Source organism: Hippoglossus stenolepis, chromosome 2, assembly GCF_022539355.2.
Source record: "Hippoglossus stenolepis isolate QCI-W04-F060 chromosome 2, HSTE1.2, whole genome shotgun sequence".
NCBI lineage: Eukaryota > Metazoa > Chordata > Actinopteri > Pleuronectiformes > Pleuronectidae > Hippoglossus > Hippoglossus stenolepis.
Genome location: NC_061484.1, coordinates 2,536,810 through 2,560,622, shown reverse-complemented (window position 1 = coordinate 2,560,622; position 23,813 = coordinate 2,536,810).

The window sequence follows — 23,813 nt, the reverse complement described above, 5'->3', positions numbered from 1 at the left end:
AATGTGGCCTGATGGTCATTTAACTTCAGGACATATAGACTGATGAAAGAAAGAAAATCCATATTACCCCTCATTTTATGATGCATTACATAGAACAAACAAAGCACTGATTGTACAGCTTCCTAGTTTCCACTTCTTGATTTGAACACAAACTGCTGGATGTTGTAATGGCTGTGTGGCTGAAATCACAGTAAATACAGAATGAGTGGGCTTTGCTGAGAAAAGACATGAAATAGCAAGTTGAATGGCTTGTTGTTAGGATGTACATCCACTGTGACACACTGGTCAGAGGAGCACCAAGCATCTCCAAGCAACGCCAGTTCAGTTCTCAGTCAATTGCTGCCATGGGAAACGTCCACCCACAGAAGATAATACAAACAAATACACACCACTGCCTCCAGTGCAGTGTGCAAAATTAAAACCACAATTTCAACTTTGACTACTTTAGGAATATATTTATAATAATTGCTGTCTAAAGAGATTGTGGTTATAACTCTGAATGACAGGCGCACCAAGAGGGCTGCTAAAGAGACTGACAGTTCCAATAAATTCTTGGATGGTCCAGCAGTGCAGGGTTTGATAAGGTTCAAAAAACAAAATTTGTCCCCCCCCAGATCATTAAGTAACAGAACTTACCTTCTTGTGTATTTAAAATTCCAGGAAACCGTTTTCTGTCTGTGGCTCAGATATCTCGAAAACCATTCATCCTTGCACGAGTGTGGCATGTGTATTGTTCAAACGCTGAACAAAGGGACGAGCAGGGCTCTGTGGCAGTAGCAGCTGGGATTAATTCACGAACGGGACCTTGTTGATAATGACACTGCATTCACAACAAAGGGCTCATTCACAACAAAGACAACTGATTCTCCAGTTCAGGTTCTGGGTACTGAGTCAAGCTTCACTGAACTTTGAATAAACAGGTGAACAGCTCTTTGTGCAGCAGGGGTGGCGTGGCTTCAGAGTGTGCCGCTCTTTACTTGCTGCAGGTCAGTTACTGCAGGGCACCTTTATAGTTTCAGAGAGAAACCTGTAACCAGTTTAACCACAGACCAAGCAAACGGCTCATTCCCAACAGGTATGATTAGAAGAGGCCCTGCACTAGTTAATACAATCAGGTCTTTGACTCTGCCTTTAACATCGCACTGAGATCAGAGTTTCTAGCTCAAACTGGGATTTTACGATGGTTTCTTGCTATGATGGTTGCTAGGCTGATTGCAGTGTCCATGTTGTGACCCGTTCTTTCTTACAGCAGCTCCAGCAGTGCTACTTAACGCCAGGGGGGAAAGTTGTCGGCATAAAAGTAACACATACGCAAAAGAAAAACAAGAGAGTCCAAAATTCAGAGAGCAGTCAGATTGAGAATATGGCCTCAAACTTTTGGACCCCACTGTATATCACAAATATATAGCCTGCACATCACTCTGCATTACATGCTCACACTTCAGTAGGGACAGACTGCACACGCTCCAGTGTAAGCAGCCTACTTGATCAACACAGAACCAACCAACTGTGTCATTTTTAACTTATAAACTTGTATGCACCATCTGCACACTTCCCTGAAAATAAACCCTAAGTGATGGATTCCTATACGCCTCAGATCCGGCAGCACAGACACCACACTGAGCAAAACGTCAGTTAATTCAGTCCCTGATTGACATTCTGGCACTCAGTTACACCAGGCTCTGCAGGGAGTCTGTTTTTATATGTTGCTTTCGAACAACTTTCACATAGTTTCCACAAAAGGGTACCCTCACCTTCATTTGGTATATCATTTTAAATGGTCTGGCTTTTCCATGCTATTCAGGTTAATGCATTTGCTACAGAAAAACTGGAGGATATGAAAGTTCCACTGAGTAGGAATTCTGGTGATATGAGGAAAATACGCAGGAAGAGTCTTAATAAAAGACTTGGCTTATCAGGGAAGCGTATAGAGAACATACCAGGATATAAAGAACATACCATCATAGTCACAGGTTGTCATTTCTAATTTTAGCCTACCAGATGGCAGTGTAGATATATGGAAAACATGAGGGCAGCCTTCTATGGAGGAACAACACTGATCAATTTATGTGGTAATCAAATTCCCTGAATCCCAGTAACAACAAAACCTTCTACCAGGACAAACTATGATGGACTGTAGCTTATCTGGGACATGGACTTGTGTTAAATTATACGTTTTTGTATGTCAGGGTTGGTTTCGTCAGCTAATGTTGCTAATTCGTTTTAGCTTAATATTGACTATGTGCTATTTTGTCTTTTTTCAGGAAAATCTTTGATTAAACCTTTTAATATCTGCCTTGGTCATGATCACCAGTTAAAGGATATTCTATTCACCAAAAAATGAATTCCTGAGAATAAGGGACCCAGAAAAATCACCACAATGTCATAAAAAGCAAAAATATATATTGTCTCCTTTGGAACTGTAACAAAAAGTGAGTCAATATATTGATAGCACTGAGAGGCTAGAACACAACTGTAAGTGTGAAGTCTGAACCAGAACACCACTCTGAAAGTGTATTGCACATTTAAGATGAACAGCAACATCAACATGTTGACATTTTGACCCATGTACTTAGTGGTCATTACTACATTATTATGATAGTGGTGGTGGATCATGCAGATGGTTTGTGGATCATGGTGGCAGCTGATTGTGGACTATGATCACACCAAGGCTGCTTTATATACAATATGTCTACTCACATATTCTACCATTACTTAAAACAACTCATCAATTCATTTGTCATTGCAGTTCCCTTCATCTCTATTAGACATTTTCTTATGTATAAATACTTTAAGCATAGGCACACCTTCCATTTTCTTACAAACGGTTTCTTCTAATCAATGTTGTAAATACTGTTATTTTGTTGATGTGTTCAGTTCGATGCAGCATCTCTGTCTGTCCTGGGAGAGGGATCCCCCACACCTGGCTCTCTCTGAGGTTTCTTCGATTTCTTCCCCTGTTAAAGGTTCTTTTTGGGAAGGTTTTCCTTACTCTTGTTGAGGGTTAAGGACAGAGGATGTTTTGTGAATGTGGCCTGTTGCTGTGATCTGATCATTGGCCTGTAGTGTTACATGGGATACAGCCTAACTTACAACCTACACACATGTTAAAGTTTTTTGACTTAGTCTCTCCACACCTGCCACAGTTGTAAAAACTGCATCCCTGGTAGTGTCTGTTACAGTTGTCTCCAGGAATATATTTAGCCATTATGACACAAGCACACACCATGACAAGCCTAAGGCTTATTCTATCAAATACAAATTCATCTTTTCAAAATTATAGATATGGAAATTCATTTGTTCCAGAGCAAATTCCCCTTTAATTCGGTCTAGGCTACTCGTATCACTAGCTGATTCACCAGTTTCTAAGTTTTCCCTGCTGCTGACCGTGGTTTCTGGCCAGGAGCAGGTGGTGGTGTGTTGGCCAGTTTCCAAGAGCTCCAGCCATTGTTGCTTTTGCAATTTAAGAGGTCGTAGTACAGACTGGAGGCTCTCTGCAGGTGAGGAGAAAGGTCAGCCACACAGGGGCTGGCTGGATAACATGCATGTTAGCGTATTGAGATGTAACATTGACGTTGCTTTGCATTGCTTGAGACAGAAGGAAAGGGAGGAAAAAGTGAGTGTAAGGAAAATGTTTGATGCTGCATGTGCTAGATTGGTGAGTTCACAGTGGTAAATGCTAATGTTGCGATAACTAAATGATTCTTATAGCCACTATAACCATTATTACAGAACAATTGTAGTATAAGTGCTTTTATTTTCATTCAGTTCATATCTGCAATGTTTTATTATTGTATTAATATTGGATTTTATTCAAGCATGTTATGAAATGATGCTGTGTAGCATTTCTCTGCCTGATGCAACACACTTTGAATCATCTTATCTTACCTATCATTTATGCATTATATTTTAGTTTGATTTACGATCATATGATTATGATTTTTGCATAATATATGATATTATTGGTAAGGTACTATTAAAATGAAAGGATGGCCCTGCTTTAAATGAATGTATTTGAGAGGAGTGCTCATGGCGTGGACTGAACAACTCTCTGTTTTAAAGTGCTGGGCTGTTGCTATGATTCAATGACAACTGACCCTCAAGAAAATGAAGTTGGGTCTTTTAATCACAGAGTTTGGATGACACCTCTAATGATTACCTGTTACTTCTGCCAATCGGAGATGGATCGCGTTGGCACCCAGAGATGCTGGGGAAGTGTCATTCTCCTATTTCCATTTCAAATCACAGAGGTGTATTAACTGCCAAGACGTCAAGAGGGAAACAGATACATTAGGTGTTGTGGTTTGAGATTGTATCCACCCTAGAAGTGGATTGGAGCCCCGCATTATTAAATGCATTCAAACAAAAAAGGATTAATGACGAAAAGTGTCATTCCTTCTCATTCCCACATGGATTTTAAGTGGCATATACGTTCTAAAGATGATCCATTACAGGGCTGTATGTTAACTTTTTCAAAGATAGCCCTGGTGTTGCTGAGGTTGGTAGTTTTGACAGAAATCAATCACAAGTATGTGACAAGGAAATGACTCGCTGCAACAAATACCAAACCTCAGGTAATGTTGTCAGATACACATTGTCTTTGATGCAGGGACATTACAACTGTATTAAAACGTCAATATATTCAAATCATCAACTCAATTATCTTTAAACTCATTTCATCATAAATATACACATATTTTATATTTGATTTAAAAAAGTGTGTAAATCACTTAAAAGACAACAAACTATTAACAGGGGAAGCTCTGTGTGTATGTGGTTTTGTGTGTTTCTGTGTCCACAAGGTTGTTTTCCTCTTAGAGGGCTGTTGGGTTTTGGGGTTTGATTTACTTCCGGACAAAACAGCTTCATTTTCCTTCGTTTAAGTAAATGTATCAAGTTAGAACATCTCTTTCTGTGCTAGATCGCCCAATGCACTGACAAAAGAAAGATAGTTCGATAGGAATTTGGGGATTTTGTGTTTTATGTTTGGACTCGACGTAGATCGGGACAGTTTTTACAAGGTGACAGACTGTAAGAACAAGGTAGAATAGCAGTGCTCATTAATTGACCACACACAGATGTAAGTACACAAACCATCTTATCACAGTCCACACACACAAGTATCTGTGTTTCAAACACACACACACATAAAACTGTGTCACACAGGTACTTCAGCAGTAAATGTGTTTATCACACAGTTTACTGTATGTTGTAGCACATGTGACGTACAGTTTGCACAGTACAGCCCTACATTAAAGTGATATATGGTGTCGTCTTTGACCAATCTGTCTTTTGATCATCATCACGTTTATGGGTACATATTTTTTTCCCAGTTGAGGGACATTGCTAAATCAAAATCTGGGGTGACCAATGTTGACATGACGATGATTGCTCATGCTTTTTCTCATTTAGATTAATGTGAATTCTTTCTACCTGTTTAAATTAAACTTTTTTGAGCTGTTTCTCCAAACCGTTCAAAATGCAGCTGCTCAGCTTTTAACTAGAAATAACAAGAAATCCAATATCACATCAATCTTTTCCACTCTGCACTTAAGCCCGGACCACACCGGCTGCGTGTGCATGGCAGAATGCTTGCTTTTGTCTGTGAACATTATCTTTCACCACTTTCAATGTCTATCTGTTGAATATGTAACAAACTTAAAACACTGAACATAAATTTCCTCCATTAAGCATAAATCGCTCTGCAACATAACCTGGTGGCAGCACCGCTCAGCTCTTTTGACTCTCACCGTGTCCTTCTCTTTGTATCAGTCAGTGTCAGTGTCTCCTCTCCATGTGTGACTCTCCTGTGCTGGAAATGGATCTGAACCACTCAATAAGTGCAGATACAAAACACTGAAGGGTTAAAGTAGAATATATTGTATACAATTTATTTTATTGTCTTATTTTCTTCCTATCACAGTTAAGTCAGTCAAGCGTCTCGTAGAACAAAGGTAACACATTTCTTATATATCGCTTTTCTGGAAGCAAAGAACTTCAAAGTGATGAAAAGTCTCTGATTCACACACCATGCAGGCTGTTGTCCGGTCATTCGATTGGTCCAGGAAAGGGGTCCGTGTATGGACACGAGGTCAGTACGACACAAATAACTTAACATACATCATGTTTTTCTAAGGGAATTTCGGACAGGTTGAAGCCAAGAGGCCCGAACACTAGAGAGAGAGGATCTGTATCCATAGATCATCGCAAAATACATGAGGTAAAATGATAACTGAAGCCCACAATAACTTCTACAGTCGTCTCTGCAACCTTTTTAACCAGGGAGAGTTATTAAAATATCCTATTTTCACTGTTTTGGCTGTGGCAACAGATAAGGAGATTCTTATAGCACTTAACAAAGATGACATCATTGAAAATATGGCAGAGGGCAGTGAGTTACAGTGCTGCCTACTTGTTTACTAGTCTGGTAACCGTTACATCAACAAACAGGGTTAACCAACAAAATCAGAGGTCTGGTGTTTTGCATGAAAAGGGTTGCCTAGAAAGGAGACAGACAATCAAAAGTAGGCAGGGAGCAGGGGAGAAAAAACCCAGATGACAGATCAAAGTCACAAACCTTGGGAACAACATGGGGAGAACACCGGAAAGCAATGCACACACGAGGAGATGCAAGGACAATCTGGCAGGAGGACAAAGGGAAGCAGGTGCAGTATCTAAACAGGTCGAACTTGCAAGAACAGCAGGGTCAGAAAGAAGATAAGGCAGGGACCAGGTGAGGATGATCCAAGGGGCTGGAAGGAGCCATACACTGAGAAGACAACAAGATTCGAGAGCTTTTGGTTATACAGGAGGACGAATGCATTCTTCATCTATGACGGACAAAATGTCTGGAACAAATCGTCTGTGCCAACACAAAGGCTGCACAAATTATTTGGTGAAAACTGATGAGAACGTATTGAGGATGAGCATCAATGAATGACTGAATGTTGCACGTGGAATGCACTACTGTGCTTTTAGCCTCCAGCCGTTTTGTCTCATTATCATAAAGGGGCTTGATAATTTGGCTCCTAGCGGTTCCTCCTCAGGCTCTACAGACAACAGCCACTTGGAGAAACGACCGCTCACGAACAATAATGAATCTGATGATTATGAGACATGATCTGGAGAAAGTTGTGAGGAGCTGTATTGGAAATGGATCAGAGCAAATGTCAATAGTGATATCTGTTGATCGTGTCACTGCAGAGATTCACCGACTGTTATCAACATAAAAAGTAATGGTCGCATGGGGCCATTTTGTAACTTGCACAACATGGTCTCATTTTGGTTTTATGGTTCTCATCACAAATGAATCCTGATATGTAATCATCATCAGTGTTACCTCTACAGGTACCGCCTGCTGATGGAGTTAAACGAACGAGGTGTTAGCCGGAGCAAAAGCCAGTGTGCTCAGTGATGTATGGTAAGTTACTGCACACCCGCTGATTTATGTCATATATTGTCAGTAATTACTAACTCGCAGCACTGTAGAGTCTTGTTTCAGGTAATTTGGTGCGCTGCAGAGATAATTAGAATCTCCTGTGAGTTTGAGAACAAAAGTCACTGTTGATAAGTTCAGTCAGGCAGACTTGTCGTGAAGTTCAAACTATTATTAAACAAACTGTTATCATAAAGTAAGAAGCACAATTAAAACACCCACACATTAACATACAACATACTATCAACAGCATTCAGGGTCTTTTTTATTTCACACCACTATCATATGCGGCAGCAGCAGGTACTTATGTACCAGCCATCGATTCATATATCATCGTAGAGATTTTCCGCATTTATCTTTTTCTCCTCTCGGAGGGAGCCGCACTAAAAGTGGCAGTAAACATGTGAAAGCTCGTTCTTGAGGTGATAAAAAACGGTTTTATTGGCAATACAGGAGCCAAGATGACAGTTTTTCTTTTTCTTTGATGATGAATATCTATGGAGATCGAGATCTAAGAAAAAAAACATCTCAAAGCTTTGCCCATGAGACAGAATACACCAAGAAGACACGACGTTAAAACCGGTAACTGGTTTCAACGTTGTGGCTGATCGGCATGCGAGGCATCAGATGAGAAAATGTGTTTTTCTCCTCTCAACAACAAAAGTAATGCATCACAGCCTTTGTTGTACGAGCCCTTGTTTTTCATGTATTTAGGAAAAATAATGGGATTGTTTCCTCACTAACCAGCAAGTGACCTATATTCAGTTTGTGTAGCAGGTTTGAGCGACAGCAATAATGAGGAGCTGGGAAACAAAATGAAGCAACACATGAGTTTTGTGTTTTTGCGACCGTCAATCCACATAACCGTTTGTTTGTGGTCGCCATGCTTCTCTGTTGTGTGATTAGTTGATTAATGAGAGACTGGTGACACGCTGAGAATGAAAAGCAGCAAAACACTCCTGGCCAATTTAGTCTTTTCCATAATTATTACAGAACATACAGTATCATTGTATTTGCAAAGTTTAAAGCATGCACGGCACAACAATACAATAAAACAGAGGTTATAAACCAATAATAGGGATCATGAGGGGAAATATAATTTTCACAAACATATTAACTAAAGTAGTTGTAAATGTTAATTGAGGGTAATCAACTGTTCATGAGGCGAGAGTTTAAAACTAAGAAACCATCATAACTAACCTTCAAACTCCCGTTTCTCAAAATAAAGCACTGTTCACCTGCACTACACTGAGGTGGAGGTGTACATTTCAGAAACAGATCTCTAAGTGTTGGCACATGAAAGCTTAATTACACTATATGAATAGCTAGATATCACTTTATTGAGTCAAATGTAATGATAGACCAAACCATTGGAAAATTCATGTCCAAGAACCGGACAGGGGCAAAAAAAAGAGCCAGATATATGTAGAACTGGTGCTGAATTGTTGTCGGTAGCAAAAACGTTAAATGTTGCGTCTTTGGAAAGGCTGTTGCTTAAGGATGTAAACCTAAGACTCTAATGGACATTACCAAGATTGGTGGCTGTGCAAATACACTTCATTCTCACTGAGGTTATCTTTTAATCTACAAATTCTGCTTAAATGGTCAGTTCTTCCAAATCACACAAAGTTGAAGATGACATATGTCACCTAGGATCTCTAAGGGGAGAAACTCTAGGATACCCCCTATCATCTGTGGTTGACCCAACTGCAGGTAAACATCACATGTGCATGGCCTCTACGGTAAACCTTGAGTGCAAGATGCCACTATGGATTGGCTGGCTTGTCCAGACAGGACGGCCATTCGTAAATGGCATCACTTTGAGCCAGGATTAATTCATGTGAGAGCCATTGTTGTGGAGGCATGGTATGAAAAGCAGTGTCCTTCTGCGTAGAGCCCAGCAATGTTTCAATAACGATGTGCTTGCTGGCAATACATTAAGTAACCACTGCCATGTTCATGCAGCAGAACCTGTGCTCTACCCCACTCTATCCCGTGTCACTGTCCTGAGGAGGGTGGAAACGGTGCACTTCAGTAATATAGGCATGGTGCAGGACTCAAACAAGATCATAGGTTGAAATGCAGGCTTCAGGTGCAGCACCACCCCAGGGTCACTTGTCAAGAGGCAGAGGCATTTGTTGAACAAACATGGGGCATTCACAGCTTTGTAGTTGTCTAGATATTTCATTAAAAGCCAGAAATGATGAACACTTGTGGTAGAATGGAAATGTGAAGGTGTTTTTGTTTCAAACTTGAGGAGTAAAAACTTAAAACGGTACCATGGAATGATCTGACCAAAATGTGATGGATGTGGTGGTGGTTGTTTACATAATACAAAACACTACATGTGCCGATGGGAGGCCTGGAGCTAAGGAAGCCTCAGCATCTTCAATTAGAGTCCAGCTGCTGATCTATTACCATCTGAAGTCGCTTACACATCTCCATCCCCATCTCTTGTCACCTGTGGCTACTTTTTAATATATGGTGGGAAATTGAAAACATGTCCTGCAGTTTTCACACATCAACATGGCTGCAGCTTCAATTTGGAGCTTCTCATCCGACTGCCTAACAAGATTAACTGGACATACATTATTGACTCACATGAATATCATTTCCTTGCACAGATGATGCTGTACAGCTCAACACGCAGCAGGAAATACCTGTTGTGTCAGTCTGCACAATCTTTGAAGTCAAACAGTGAAATATTAGTAAAATGAGACAAAATCATCATCAATGGGAGACTGTTATATTTGACATTGCATGGTGAAATTAGCTTGAACTGTTTTCTCAGTTACACCAAGAAAACAGTGGAATTATATCCATATAAATATTGGTGTATCAATTTTTATCAGTTTAAAACTAATGTTCAAATAGAATGTAAGACATGTTGTCTTTAAGGTCTGATAATGCATCTGAATGTATACTCACTGCTATGTCCCTCAGGCATGTTGATTACTATTGTGTTAAATTATCTTTTTTTGTTTTTATATGTGCATTCTATATATGCCAGGGAACAATAGAAGGACATCTGTGTTGTGCTATATCTGATGCATTAACACTTTCTATGTTTTCAGTAAACAAATAAATTTGAAGAGAAATCTAGATATGATGCCTTCACATGTCTGATCTAATATAACACTGTCTTATTAATATATTGTCTTATTAATAACACTTTCTGTCTGTGTGTATAAGCTGTTTTGAGCCACACTAGCAGCATCATTCAGACACAATTAGCAACTAGATGGTGACAACAGTGGATCATTTAGCAGCTAAAGACACAAATATTTACCTTAGATGTTGGTAGAGACCAAAATCTGAGCTAAAAGAGAGTAAATATCGGACCTGCATTCACCAGGTGGACAAAGACAACTGTAAATCAATGACAGAGTTGCTGCTGATATGTGTTTCTTAGGTTTCTCATATTCACAATAGCACCTTAAAATACAATGAGATGCCAATGATGGGTTCACAACTTGCCACCAAGTGACCACAAAAGCACTGCAGGTCTAAAATTAGCATATTTGCATAATTATCAGGAGAGTTAAGGACACTGATGATAGCGTTAAGCTCAAGGCGTCACCACATTTAAGTGCCGCCTCACAAAACTGCTAGCGTGACTGCAGATCTAAGTCTCGTTACAGCCCATCTGTCATCACCACGGAGGTTTGCGGGAGTCAAGGACGACTTCAGGGTAGGACAGTCACATTTGGTTGTAGACGGACGACTACCATGCTCTGCTTCAACAAGGGGAGCGAGTTAGTGGGAACCCTCCATGATATGGAATTGATTGCCCGGAGAGAAAGATAATTACTCACAGTTGCACAGTGTAGGAAATGTGCAACAGCCTGTTAGTCCCAGTCTCTGTGGCAGCATGTCTTTTCATTAAGCTCCCTATCAAAGCAGCCGGGCGTCTTTGCCTTAAAACTGCAAAATAGATGCAAATGATGTTAGGCCCTATTACCCACTTCTCTTCAAAATAGGATTAAAATGTCCCACTACCAGTGAAGTGACAATGCTTTGATGAGAGAGAGAAGAGGGAGGGGAGTGGTATTTATGTGCAGGAGTGTGTGAACACGTCTTTTAATGTACGTGTGTGTGTGTGTGTGTGTGTGTGTGTGTGTGTGTGTGTGTGTGTGTAAACCATCCATTCACATTTTTGTTCATCTTGTATATACCTGCATTGTATGAAATTTTTTTAGAAATGCGTTTCTCTATGAGATATTGGCACATAATGGCTCATGGCCAGAGAAATAGTACTGGGACTTGATATAAAATGATCTTTTGTGTTTGTGTTATTGTGGATTTTGTACTTTTATACATGCTGATATAAACACACACACACACACACACAGTAAGCACCAGCAGCATATGGAGGAGTTCAAATGCAAATTCAGCACATAACCCCTGACAGCCTTTACAGTAACTACAGGGGGCTGAATCGATATTTGGTTGCTTTTTGTAGATGAAATTTAAATAAGTCTCTGAACTCCATCTCTTTTTGATATCTTAATTTTACTGTTGCACTCAAAGGATCTCAATCATTTTCAGAGATTGAACTTCAAGCAGAGGGAAGCAGTCAGACTTGTGAGACATTATATTTTCAGCGTGATAATATGATCCTTTATATGATTTCCTATGAAGCTTTTCCTGGTTATATTAAAACTTTCATAACCATGTGTCTTCTTGATAAAAGATAACAAGCCTCAGCTGTATTAAATATCTTTGACTGACAGTAAATTATGCGCAGACCACTCACATCACACCTATCCTTTATGTTTTTACACTGGCTTCAGGATTCACTTCTGTTTCTGACATTTAGAGCTCTACATGTGGACATGTCTGCCCTGCGTCAAACTGTTTGTCCCTCACACTTGGTTTAAAATGAAAGGTGATTGTGCTTTTGTAGAACTAAGAGATCTGCTGTCTCTGTTGTCTCTTTTCTGAGAGAATTGTCAGGTTAAAAGAATGTAGTCTTATTTTGCTTCATAAAAATAAGACTTTCATGAAATTCATTGTAAGAAGACTCTGTGGAGCAGCACCTGAAAACCTGCTTGCTTTCAATTGTACTTTTGTGAGCCCTTTGGGATTTTTCTTTGTCTAAATGAAGTTATAATATTCTTATAATATTAGTAATAATAATATCAGATTATTATTATTATTTCTGGCTTCTGGACATGTGTGTACTTTCACCTTCATGTTCCTATTAAATATTGCTCAAAATAAATACTATTCTGATCTTGATTATCAACAAATTCCTGTGTGTGTGTGTGTGTGTGTGTGTGTGTGTGTGTGAACCCTTATTTTTGATTATATGTGCTCTATACAGATGTTTTAAAAAAGAAGGCTCTGCTTTATTATTACCAAGACAAGAGTTCAATGGCATCATTGACCTCATGCCACCTGTTTTAAATCCTTTGAAATGTATACTTTGTTTTTCTTTTACCTCCTTGAGTGGAGAAAGCTGCTGAATGCAGAAAGCCTTTTCTATCTTTATTCATGAGTGTGGAGCTGGCTACTTGACAGAACTCGTTTCTAAAGTACAATGAGGACCAACCTGTGCATGAGTCATTTTCATGAAATTTCTATTTAGTAAACAGGAGGTGCACCGCTGGATGATGACTTGTCCTTCTATAATTTGAGGTGCATTCAATAGCATGCATCCATCAGGCATGCATCCATCTGCATACAAATACAAAATAACGTAAATTCTGTTCCGAAGAAAACTCACAGTGTATTTTTTCAACGCCATGGGTGAAACAAACCAGATTCCATCCACTTCACTTGCAAATAGGTGGAAATAGAAATTGAAGGAGGATTCACAGCAGCACTCTCAGAAAGATATGAGGGCAATGCCACAAAATGTGGTTCTGATCCCTGAGTAATAACAGAGCCGGAGTCTGCAAATGGCATCAGTGTCAATATGATAGGAATTATTGTTAAAAGTGATAACTTGCCACTGAATATTCATATTGTAAATATTGTTTCTGAATCGCTTCATCACATGTCTGTTCAAACATGAACAGATAAGTTAATATCGTAGACAGCAAGATGTTCAGTGTGTTCACAACATGCTTTTCATGTTCAGAACAAGAGCTATTATTGGTACTTTAAATTAGAAATTAATTCTATAGTCACTGGTACAGAGTGAAGCCTGTTTTGACCGAACATACTTCCTGTGGGGCGCCTGCTAGCTCACCTGGTAGCATTGCACGTTGCACACAGAGGCTTGAGGCCTCCTGCAGTGGCTGCAGGTTTGGTTGTGAGCCGGCCCTTTGCTGCATGGCTTCCCTGTGAAGGCAAAATGCCCCCAAACTATATATCTTTAAAAAAAAATGTGTTCCTGTTGCTTACCACTACTTCAGCATGAATGCAGCACAAATGGCTGTTAAAAACGGATTTGATAATCCAAAATATTAAGTGTGCAGGCTAATCCCCTGTTAGAATGAAATCAAAATACCCCAAATAAATGATACTGGACACTCAGATTCATGGGAAACTCCATTAACTGATGAAATATCTTTGAATCAAGTTCCTGCTGGGCTATAGTTGGTGTTGTCAGTGGTCGATTGTTAATACTTCCAATTATAATGGCATCGCATTTGGCAGTGTTTCTCACTGTAATTACTTTACTAAAGAATTGTTGAGCCAATTAATGATGGATTTCAGTTAATTCCATTCGCAAAAAAATATTTTCCCACTGAAAAAGCTGTAAAGGTTCAGCATTGAGGGAAACTTGCTGTGCGTCATTGTTTAAAAATACTCACACATATACTCTTCATGGATTTAGGCATATTTTCATCCAGAAAGGATGAACTGTAGTCATACCCCATGCCTGCAGGTGATGAATACTATAGCAGTGTCGGCTAGATATGGCAATAGCTAAAGAAAAAGTAATGTTTTTTAACGTAGTTTGGGTGAAGTGGGTGCTGTTTATGACAGATCAGCCTTACCTAATTTTCTATGTCTGCTAAAGCATGTCCAGCAAGGCTGACATTTTATTCGACTGCTGGGTTACCTGACCAGCACAGTGTTCGAATAAGACGCGGCTTTTACAGGACATCAGTTTCCAGGACTTGACTTTTATTGCCTGGCTGCGAGCCAACGAGGGCTAACAGCTCAGCACCTGGCCCTGGCAGGGACCCTTGCTAATTCACTCTCACGGTGTAGTGTCATCTTCAGTGACCTTTGCTGACTCAACTCAGCTGCTGTATGCCTCCCAGTGGCTCGCCTCAGAGACATTCGATGGGGGGATAAATTGCACCCTGTGGATTTGTGACGCCAATTTTCAGACCTGTTCCCACGGCAACGGAACCGAACTGATGGGGCTGAAGGCTAAATACAAAACACAGTGTCAATAACTGATCACAAATGATGCTTGTGCGCTTTGATCCCATCCCATTATTCAGGGTGGGATCGCCACAACCATGTGCACAGTGCCATCTAGTGCAACAAACTGTTACACCTCTGCAGCGGCAGACGTGTGAAAATGAGTGTAAGATTGTGAAGTGAAAAACACAAATAAAAACACACACGTACAGAACAACACGACGCTCAGCACACACACACACAAGCACAGACGGTGTCACACTGAGTTTTTTTTTCAACACAATCAAAGAGCATCAAACATTTTTTTTCTCATTGCAGTTTCTTTTTAAATCATTGCCATTATACTTTTAGGAGATTTCAGAGCATCCACATTTTCTTACCTCTTGATAAATGTAAATGATGTTCTCATTACTGCCTGAGCCTCCAGGGCTGCAGCAAAACAACAGTTAAGAAACAGCGCGGATTTCCTTCGCACAGATGGCGTCGATCTCTCTTTGTCATCCAGCTACATTTTAATAACAAACAATTAGTGTCTGACCTACAAGCAACACTGTCTGTTTTTTTTTTTTTGCTCCACGTCAATGACAAGTAGCTAGTAATCTTCAGTCTGACACCTTGCAGGGGTAAATTTAGCATGAATGGAAAAGGGAAAGACACAGAGAGCGAGACAGAGAGACGAGCGATGGAGGGGATGCTCCCTCTCTGACCCGCCCCTCAGTTCTCTTGCCTGCTTTCTGCACAGAAGACATGAAAGCTACCGACATCAGTGAAGTGAAATTCCTGTTCTTCTTTTCTCCTCCGCACTTTCCTCCCGGTGTAACCATTTCCTTGTAAACCCCACAAGAGAGCGTCTGTGGTAGTGTGAAGCAGTTTATCATAGACCAGTATAAACTACACACACGGCACTAAATTGTGCTCCGTGTGCTGGGTAATGTGTCTCTGCCAGTGTTCCGCAGCTCTAATGTGGTTATCAACTTTATGAAGCCGCGTGTGTAGATGCACTGCCAGACGGCCTCGGTCTTATCGCGTGGGCTTCTGGTGTGCAGGGCCGACGCTGGCGTGATCCCAAACTGTAGAACACATGCTACAGGGCATGAGGCAGAGCAAGGTTCACTGCTACCGTGACGACAATTTTATCTTTAGGTCTTCTATATAATGAAACACAGTGATAAACGTCATTAATGCCAATATTATAAAATATTGTAATACTATATTGCAGTTGAGGTTTTCACTATGGTGTCCACCACTCTTGTCACAGCTAATGTCACTGTTGTTTGATGGATAGAAGCTGATGCCCAGCAGCTCATGTTATTATTTTCATGTTCAAAATGTCACTGCTGGTATTAATACACCACTATGTCAATATAGTTTTTACACCATGGCCGCTGAGAACTCTTAACTAGCTGTAAAACGTATATCCTCTGTGTGTCAACCACCTGCGGGGATCGTTGGGGTCACGAAATCTGGCAGTGACATTCTGATGGTCATGGGTTGAAAAGTTTAGGAACCCCTAAAATTGAAAACAAAAGGACCTGCCTCTGGGTAAGAGTCACTCCATAGCCCAAATTAAACTATTTGAGATGAGTCTATTTGCTTTAATCTTCGAGGGCCAGCGGGGTGCAGAGGAGAGAGGGATGGAGAGGAAATGCAGAAATGTGGAGAGGGAAGTCACAGAGGATAGAGAGAGGAGCCGTGTGCGAGATGGCAATTTATTATATTTAGTCCGCTGTGAAAAGAAAATATTGTGGAGCAGCGTGGAGGCAGTTTTTTTTTTACAGTGGGTGGTTCCTCGTCATCCATCACAGTCGTGGAAATACGATTTTGTCAACTTAATCCCATGCTAACAGCTAACTACGCGAGTCAAACACCAAAGCTGATAATTGATGTTGGCACAAACATGAGCACTGAGAAAAAAAAACATTTCTGTATTCGTTTACTGCAGTAAAATGGTGAATGGTCTGTATTTTCTAGTCTTGATGACCACTCAAAGTGCTTTACAGTACAGTTTGCCATTCACGCACTCATTCATACAGTGCATCTATGGGCTGCACTATTTCTATGAGGGGCAATTCGGCCAGATTAAGGACACTTAGGCATGCAGATGGGGAACACTGAGATCAAACCGCGTACCTTCTAGTTGAAGGACAACCGCTCTACCCCTTAGCCACAGCCGCCCCAGTTGAGAATGTTGTTTATCTGAGATGTTGCTATTTGTCCATTTGCTCCATTTGTAATTATGTCCGATGGCAGTCAATTCAATTTCATTTGATTTGTATAGCGCCAAATCACAACATACATTATCTGGAGGCACGTTACACAATAAGGTCCGACAATATTATAGAGAAACCCAACAAATCCCACAATGAGCAGCACGACTGTGGAGACAGAAACTCCTTTTAACAGGAAGAAACCTCCAGACTGGGGAAGAGGCGAGGTAGGTGGAGTGGGGGCAGGAACAGTTGTGTAACCATCATATTTAAGCTCAGTCAAACTGGTTGTTATAATGATAATAATAAGAGTGATAGTTACTGATAGATGTAAGAAGAAGAAGAAGAAGAAGAAGAAGAAGAAGAAGCAGAAGATATGAAATGTACAGTCACAGAGATATGTGCTTTGTATGGTCAGTATAAACACAGTCAGATAGAATGTTAAGACAGTTAGTAATAGCTGTGTATTCTCTTTAGATCTGTTACCCAGCATGCCTTTGACTATGATTTATTTAAATCTTGTGCACGTTCTCCTGGCGCTCTCCGGCTGATGCTGGCCACCTAACATATCTCAGATATACACAGCTTGGACTTTGAGGAGTCACACAGAGTCAGGTTCTGCCCTGTTTGGACTGCCATGATGAACTCCTCACCAGCTCCCAGCATACGAATGCACTCAGTCAGTGGAAGGAACTGTCTGCGGGCAGTGACACATTGCTATGAAAATCCTATTAAATAACATAAAAACAGCAAGTTGGAGCCAGATCAGCAGGCTGCAGGGTTGTGTGGCGGGCTATCGCTGCCTGGGAGGCGCAGGGTGCACCTTTCACTCACACAGGGCCGAGCCTGACATGGCAGAGCCACATCTCCCCCTGTTGAGGGAAAAGTATACTGCTGTCAAATCTCTGCATGTGATGCCTCCGGCTTGAGCTGAGGCTGCTGAAACCGTGCTGGGCTCGCAGACACACAGTCACGTGGCCGTTTGGTGTGAATAAGATATGACAATAGCTGAAGTGCATCTTGACATGGATGTCCTGACTAAAGTTAACACCTATTGATAACATAGTGGGTTTTAAAAGACAACAATGTAGACGGGCTAAAATAGTGACTCAGTGAACAGATACAGTGTGAAGATAGAAATCAATACTAGAAAATATACTGCACATGGAAAGATGCCACCATGATGTCTAGTTGGGTGCATATGTAACATGTAAGAAAGAAATGTCTCATTTTTAATCTTACAAGTAAAAGTTTTAATTTGCTACAAATCTCACTCTACTAAAACAGCAGTAAGCTTAAGCCTATCACGATAAGAAAACAGAACAGCATCATTTTGCATCACTTCTTTAGTTTTGTAATTATTGCACTTCCAGTGTAACCATAGCTAATACGCTGCTACAGTCATCTTCTAAGATTTGGAAGCAGACCATGGTCCTTTTATCAACATCACAAAAATCAAGTCAGACCAGGCAACACACATCAGCAGTGATACGATCAAAGGGTGTAAACAAACCCCCAGGTTCCCGAATTTATATGAGTGGAAAAACAACACGGAGATGATAAAGCTGCAAGCGATGGTTCCGGGTTCAAGCTCTTTTGCGCTCAGCAGGAAGAAGCAGGTCACTGAGGCAAAATCAAAGCTGTGGGCAGAACTCAGGGTGCTTCAGGCTCCACAAAGCCGAGCACAATCACTGCAGCCAGTTTATTTCTGTTTAAAGAAAACATCACACAGCAGTCACACACTTGTTTCATCATCGCAGAACCTGCAGCATTTCAATAAGTGAACACTGCATGTCCCACCGTTCGTCCTCTGTTCATTGGACTGGAATAAAACTCTGTATGAGTTCAAGTGATAGTGGAGGACTTCTCCAGTGAGTTTTGAGAAAATATAGCATGCACAGCTAATCTGCTGAGCGTTTGTTCTCAACATGCTTTAACAGACCAAACATGTACTCAGATTCATGGTGATTAGACAAACCATTCATCAGTTATAACTACTTTTGAAATATTGTGAAGTTCGTTGGTCAGTATCTTGAAAATTAGTAAGTTATCAACAGGCTTGATGAATTTTTTCCTAAGATGTCCTTGCAGAAATATCGATCACGGTAAAGTTTTATGGTCTTGGAGGCTTTCAGTCGAGCACATTGAGCTGAACTTGTGCGTCAAATTTCAAGTCAATTGGACTCATGGTGGGGGGGATGTGACCTTGGCAAAACAAGAAATGAAATAAGAAGAAGAGGAGAGAGAATGTTACATTAACAGCTACTGTTATTCAATATGATATCATCGGACAGGACAGAATACCAAGACAAATGACTTATCATACCTGCATGTTTGTTTGGCTATTCCATGGGGATAGATGAGGTTTGTGTGATCCTCAGTCACTGAACACAACCCACATTGGAAGTGTTATCATACTGGTCTCCACAAGACTGAAGTATATATGTTATGGTTCAAAATGAAAGAACTGAAAGTAAAACTGTTACAACAGTGTGAGTATCTCACCATTTGCCCATGGAGAGAAGACATCAGCAGATTGTGCCCGTTTGCTTGTTGGGTCATTTTCTCTTTTCACTTGGACCAAGTTCATTTCCTTTCATGAAAATCAGTTTCATAGTTACAATAAATGCAACTATTTCAAATGCAAATGACGGAACAATTACAGCAAAGTGGGATGATATTAAGGAGGAAACAACCTCAGAGAGAATTTAGGGACACATCAGCTAGGAAAGTTCCAAAACTCTAATACTATGCTATACAAACAGTGCCCCTCACCAATATGAATCTGAGATGATATTGTCATCCCCCACAGCTCATTCACAAATCCAGATAAGGCTGTCTCCGCCTCTGATGGGGATTTTAATGAATCACAGTCTCAAAGTAACTATTTGCATTGTTTGCATCACCAGTCACGTCCACAGAGAGAAAACAGACGCTGGCTGACGAAAGTATTTCAAATGAAAGACTGCGTCTGCTTGTGTTCTGTCGTTGTAATAGGAATTAATTGTGGAAGCCTCTGAGGAATCACAGGTTGATCAGCTGGGATTTGGTGCAACCCCTTAGTCTGCCCAGTTAGTCCAGTGAGCTTGAGCTTTGACTCTGCGGCTGCGAGCTTCATGTGAGGAGGAACTTTAAGTTAAGCCGGATGGTTTCCAGGATGCTGTATGCTAATGTTCTTGGCCAGAGGTCAAAACCTCAGAGACACAAAGGGTACGTCTGCATAATGCATGGGCGTAAGTTTAACATTTCTTTTTCTAGAGTCTGAAGTAAAATTGACTCTCTAATTGTTACAATTACACACATTGCTTCATCTGCACCACAACAACCTCAAGTCACAACTAGGCACATACATTTCTGCACATACATCACTGCGCATACATTTCTCTACAGTTGCACAGCCATACAAACCATGTGGTGATACAATACCAGTGTTTCGCCTTCGCAGCCAATGGTAAATTCTGCTGAAGGCTATGTTTTATTGTCAGCTCCGATTTATGCTTAGGCCGAGAGACAAATGCTCTCTTTGCAGTCAAAACAAAAGGACCCTGTGGGTCGCCTGGTGCATACCAAAAGGAAAACATATACTTAAAGCCTCTGCCATGAATCAAGGAGTGATCAGGAAAAATGCAAATACAGGGCTGATACAGTGGGCCAACACTGCATTTCCACATCAAATGCTGTGATCAATTTTTAACCTCTTCTGAATGCGTAATATGGTGTGTTTTCGTGTGCACATCTCTATGGCACATCTGCTATTTAATTCTCTGAAAATTCCAATGTAGTCCAGTGGGTGAATTCATCATTTATTTAACGTGTGTAAGCTGCAGTGTTTGTGCATTAGCATGATTGCACGTGTGTTTATTTTCTGCAGAGGCTTTTCTATAGATCTTTCGTTTATACGGCAACGATTGTGTCACTGATCTGCGAGAAACAAAGCACATGCAGAAATATGTAAACAAACTCCAGAGGCTGAACGGGTCTGTGTTGTGTATATTATTGACTCAGAACCATTTGCCTTTCAACAAAACAAGGTTATGAGCAAAGGCGCCACTCCCTTCTCTTCATCTGCAGTGCAAGAGCAGTGTCCCCCAGGGACTCCACCCTTAATCAAATCAAGCATTACCAATAGCAATTAATATTAGAGCATGCAAATTGCCCAACAGAGCAAAATGACATTCCCTCGACATAAGCCCAGGCTCCGGCTGATCACTGCTCCCTGTTCCCCCTGCCCTCAGGGGACTGTGAGAGTAGAGGGCTGGCTTGTTAGCTGTGGCCTTTCTCTGTAATTCTGCTTTTACCATAAATAAAGACACGATGGCCCCTGCGCGCCCTCGCTGCTCTGTACTGCTGAAAGGGCTCCGTAGATATTTTCTGTGTGACTCACTTTACTGTTCAAACTCTTTTTTATATATGATTTGTGTTGCCTTATTTTGAATATGATAACCCTGTGCAAATCTGCTTTGGGTGGTGTAGGCCAATGTTAGTTTTTTTTTAAAGGAACATGTCAAACTTCTATTGGTTCTGTTTGCCTTACACGGTGAATGGAAAACAGACACTTTTATCTAAAGTCTCTCTTAATCATCACTCATTCACTGACACACAGCAGCGAGTCACCGGGCATGCTACCAAGCCCACTGGGAGCAATTTAGTGGTCCAGTCTGTCCGTGGACAGGATGAACTCAGGATCAAACTGCCAACCATGTTATCAGTGAATGACTCACTTTACCCCCTGAGCCACGGCTGTCCCATTTAAATATACCCACACTGACTCTGCGTAAAGCAGGCGGTGCAGCAAACTCACTCTGGTGAAATAACTTCTCATTATCATTTACATTTGTATCATCGTTTAAAGCTGCTCTCAGTGTTATTTCAACATAACAACATGTAAGTGGCTCATGTGACCAAGTCCCTATAAAATCTCCAAACTCCTCAGATCCCCTCAGCACCGCAGCTTTGTTGTTCACTGTTTCACTTCGCTCTCTCTGCTTTTCTCTCACTCCTGCTGTTTATGGTGAAAAAACCCTCTGATAACTTCACTGCATGTTACCAGCAAGTAGCACAGTCAGCGACTAGCTGTTGAACGTGATGGAGCATCAGTCATTTCCCTCAGGTGTATGTGGAGAGTAAAACAGAGCAAGAAAGAAGGTGAGTATTGAACTTGCTGATGTAACTTCATGATAGTTCAAGTGGTCATGGATCAGTGTGCACAGCTTGTTCTGCTACCAGCAGTTAACAGGGTTAATGTATTTTACTTCACTCTGTAGATGGAAGTGATGCTGATTATTGATTACTTAAAACAAATATTTTATATAATTAACCATTTATTAATTATTTTGCTGTTGCTATTAAGTTGCTCAACTTTCAGTGAGGGTGCTCAGAAATATATAGTTATGTCCGAAACAGTCCTGCCCTGAACAGATGTACAGATCACAGTCTAATTTGATCAGGTTTTAATTTCTCCTGCAACACCTCATACACACACACCTACACACACATGCACGCACACACAGATACACAGTCTCACACATACGCAATCCCCGCTCCGCAACAGTTACAATGTCATTCTGTTAAACACAAGACGAGATATGGGATATAGAGGAACGTTTTTCAAGTACATCAACCTAAACACAATTCTGAAGATAAAACTTCACACAATAATGCCACGCAGGGCAGCACACAAGCAGCAGCACGGCACTGCATTCTGAAAAGACCACAAAGTCCTGCTGCCAGTAAACAAAACCACCACTGATGAATCGAGTGCTCTATCCATGGACATAATGTTATGTGAATGAGCATTGCATAGAGATAACTGTAAGGAGTCTAAACATGTACCTGAACCAGTAAATTTATAACAGTAAAATAGAAATCATTTACTTATCATGTTGGAGAGGAACTGTCGGGTCAGGTGATCATTGTCTGTGTTATGTTTTCCTTCACATTATATGTAGTCATTGTGAACATAAAACTTTATTAGTGCAGCTTCGGACAACCATTACTGAGAAATTTGGTCCCCCTCACCTGATTTCTTCTATAGTAATATAAATGATAACTTAAAGTTTTAAAGCACCTCTCAAGGGACTCAGGGACGCTTTACATATCAAAGGGACAAGGACATATTTATGGAGACAAAAACAAGGTAGAGGACAGATGTGGGAGTGATTTTGGACCGATTGCATTCATTTCTTGAATGTCCAGATGGCTGAGTCATTGCGAGTCTCTGTTAGCAGATCCTTCCAGAGGGTGGGAGCGGCCACGCTGAAACCTTTGTCCCAAGATGTCTGCAATCTGGTGTCTGGACGTGTGAGCAGCCTCTGGTCGGAGTATCTCAGATTCCTGGAGAGGGTGTGAGGTCGAAGCACAGGTCAGATACGTACAGCGGAGCGAGGAGGAGATTGTGGTGATCGGAGATTTGACTGGGAGCCAGTGAAGATAGATGAGGGTTGTGGTGATGTGCTGCCAGGAACGGTTGATAAGCTATGCACATACTGGAGCCTGGCCAGGGCTTTGTTGCCCCCGAACAGGATTCCTTTGCAGTAGCTCTCAACCTGAGTAAACACAAAGTATAGTTTTAATCCCTAATTTAAATGACTGAAGCAACTTAACCACCATCTATATCTATCTCTATCTGTACCACATTTAGCAGGAACAGCTATAACAAAACATTTCAGAGATCAGTGGACTAGAGTTGGGCCCTCTCCTCTTTGCTAAAGCTGCTTTATTTCAGCCATATCTCACTATGGTACATGTCAGGACTCTGACCTTCATTTTACTTTACTTTGAGCTATTCAGAGATGGACTTGCTCTTATTCTTCGCATCATTATCTCGTGGCTTAACCCGGCTGCAC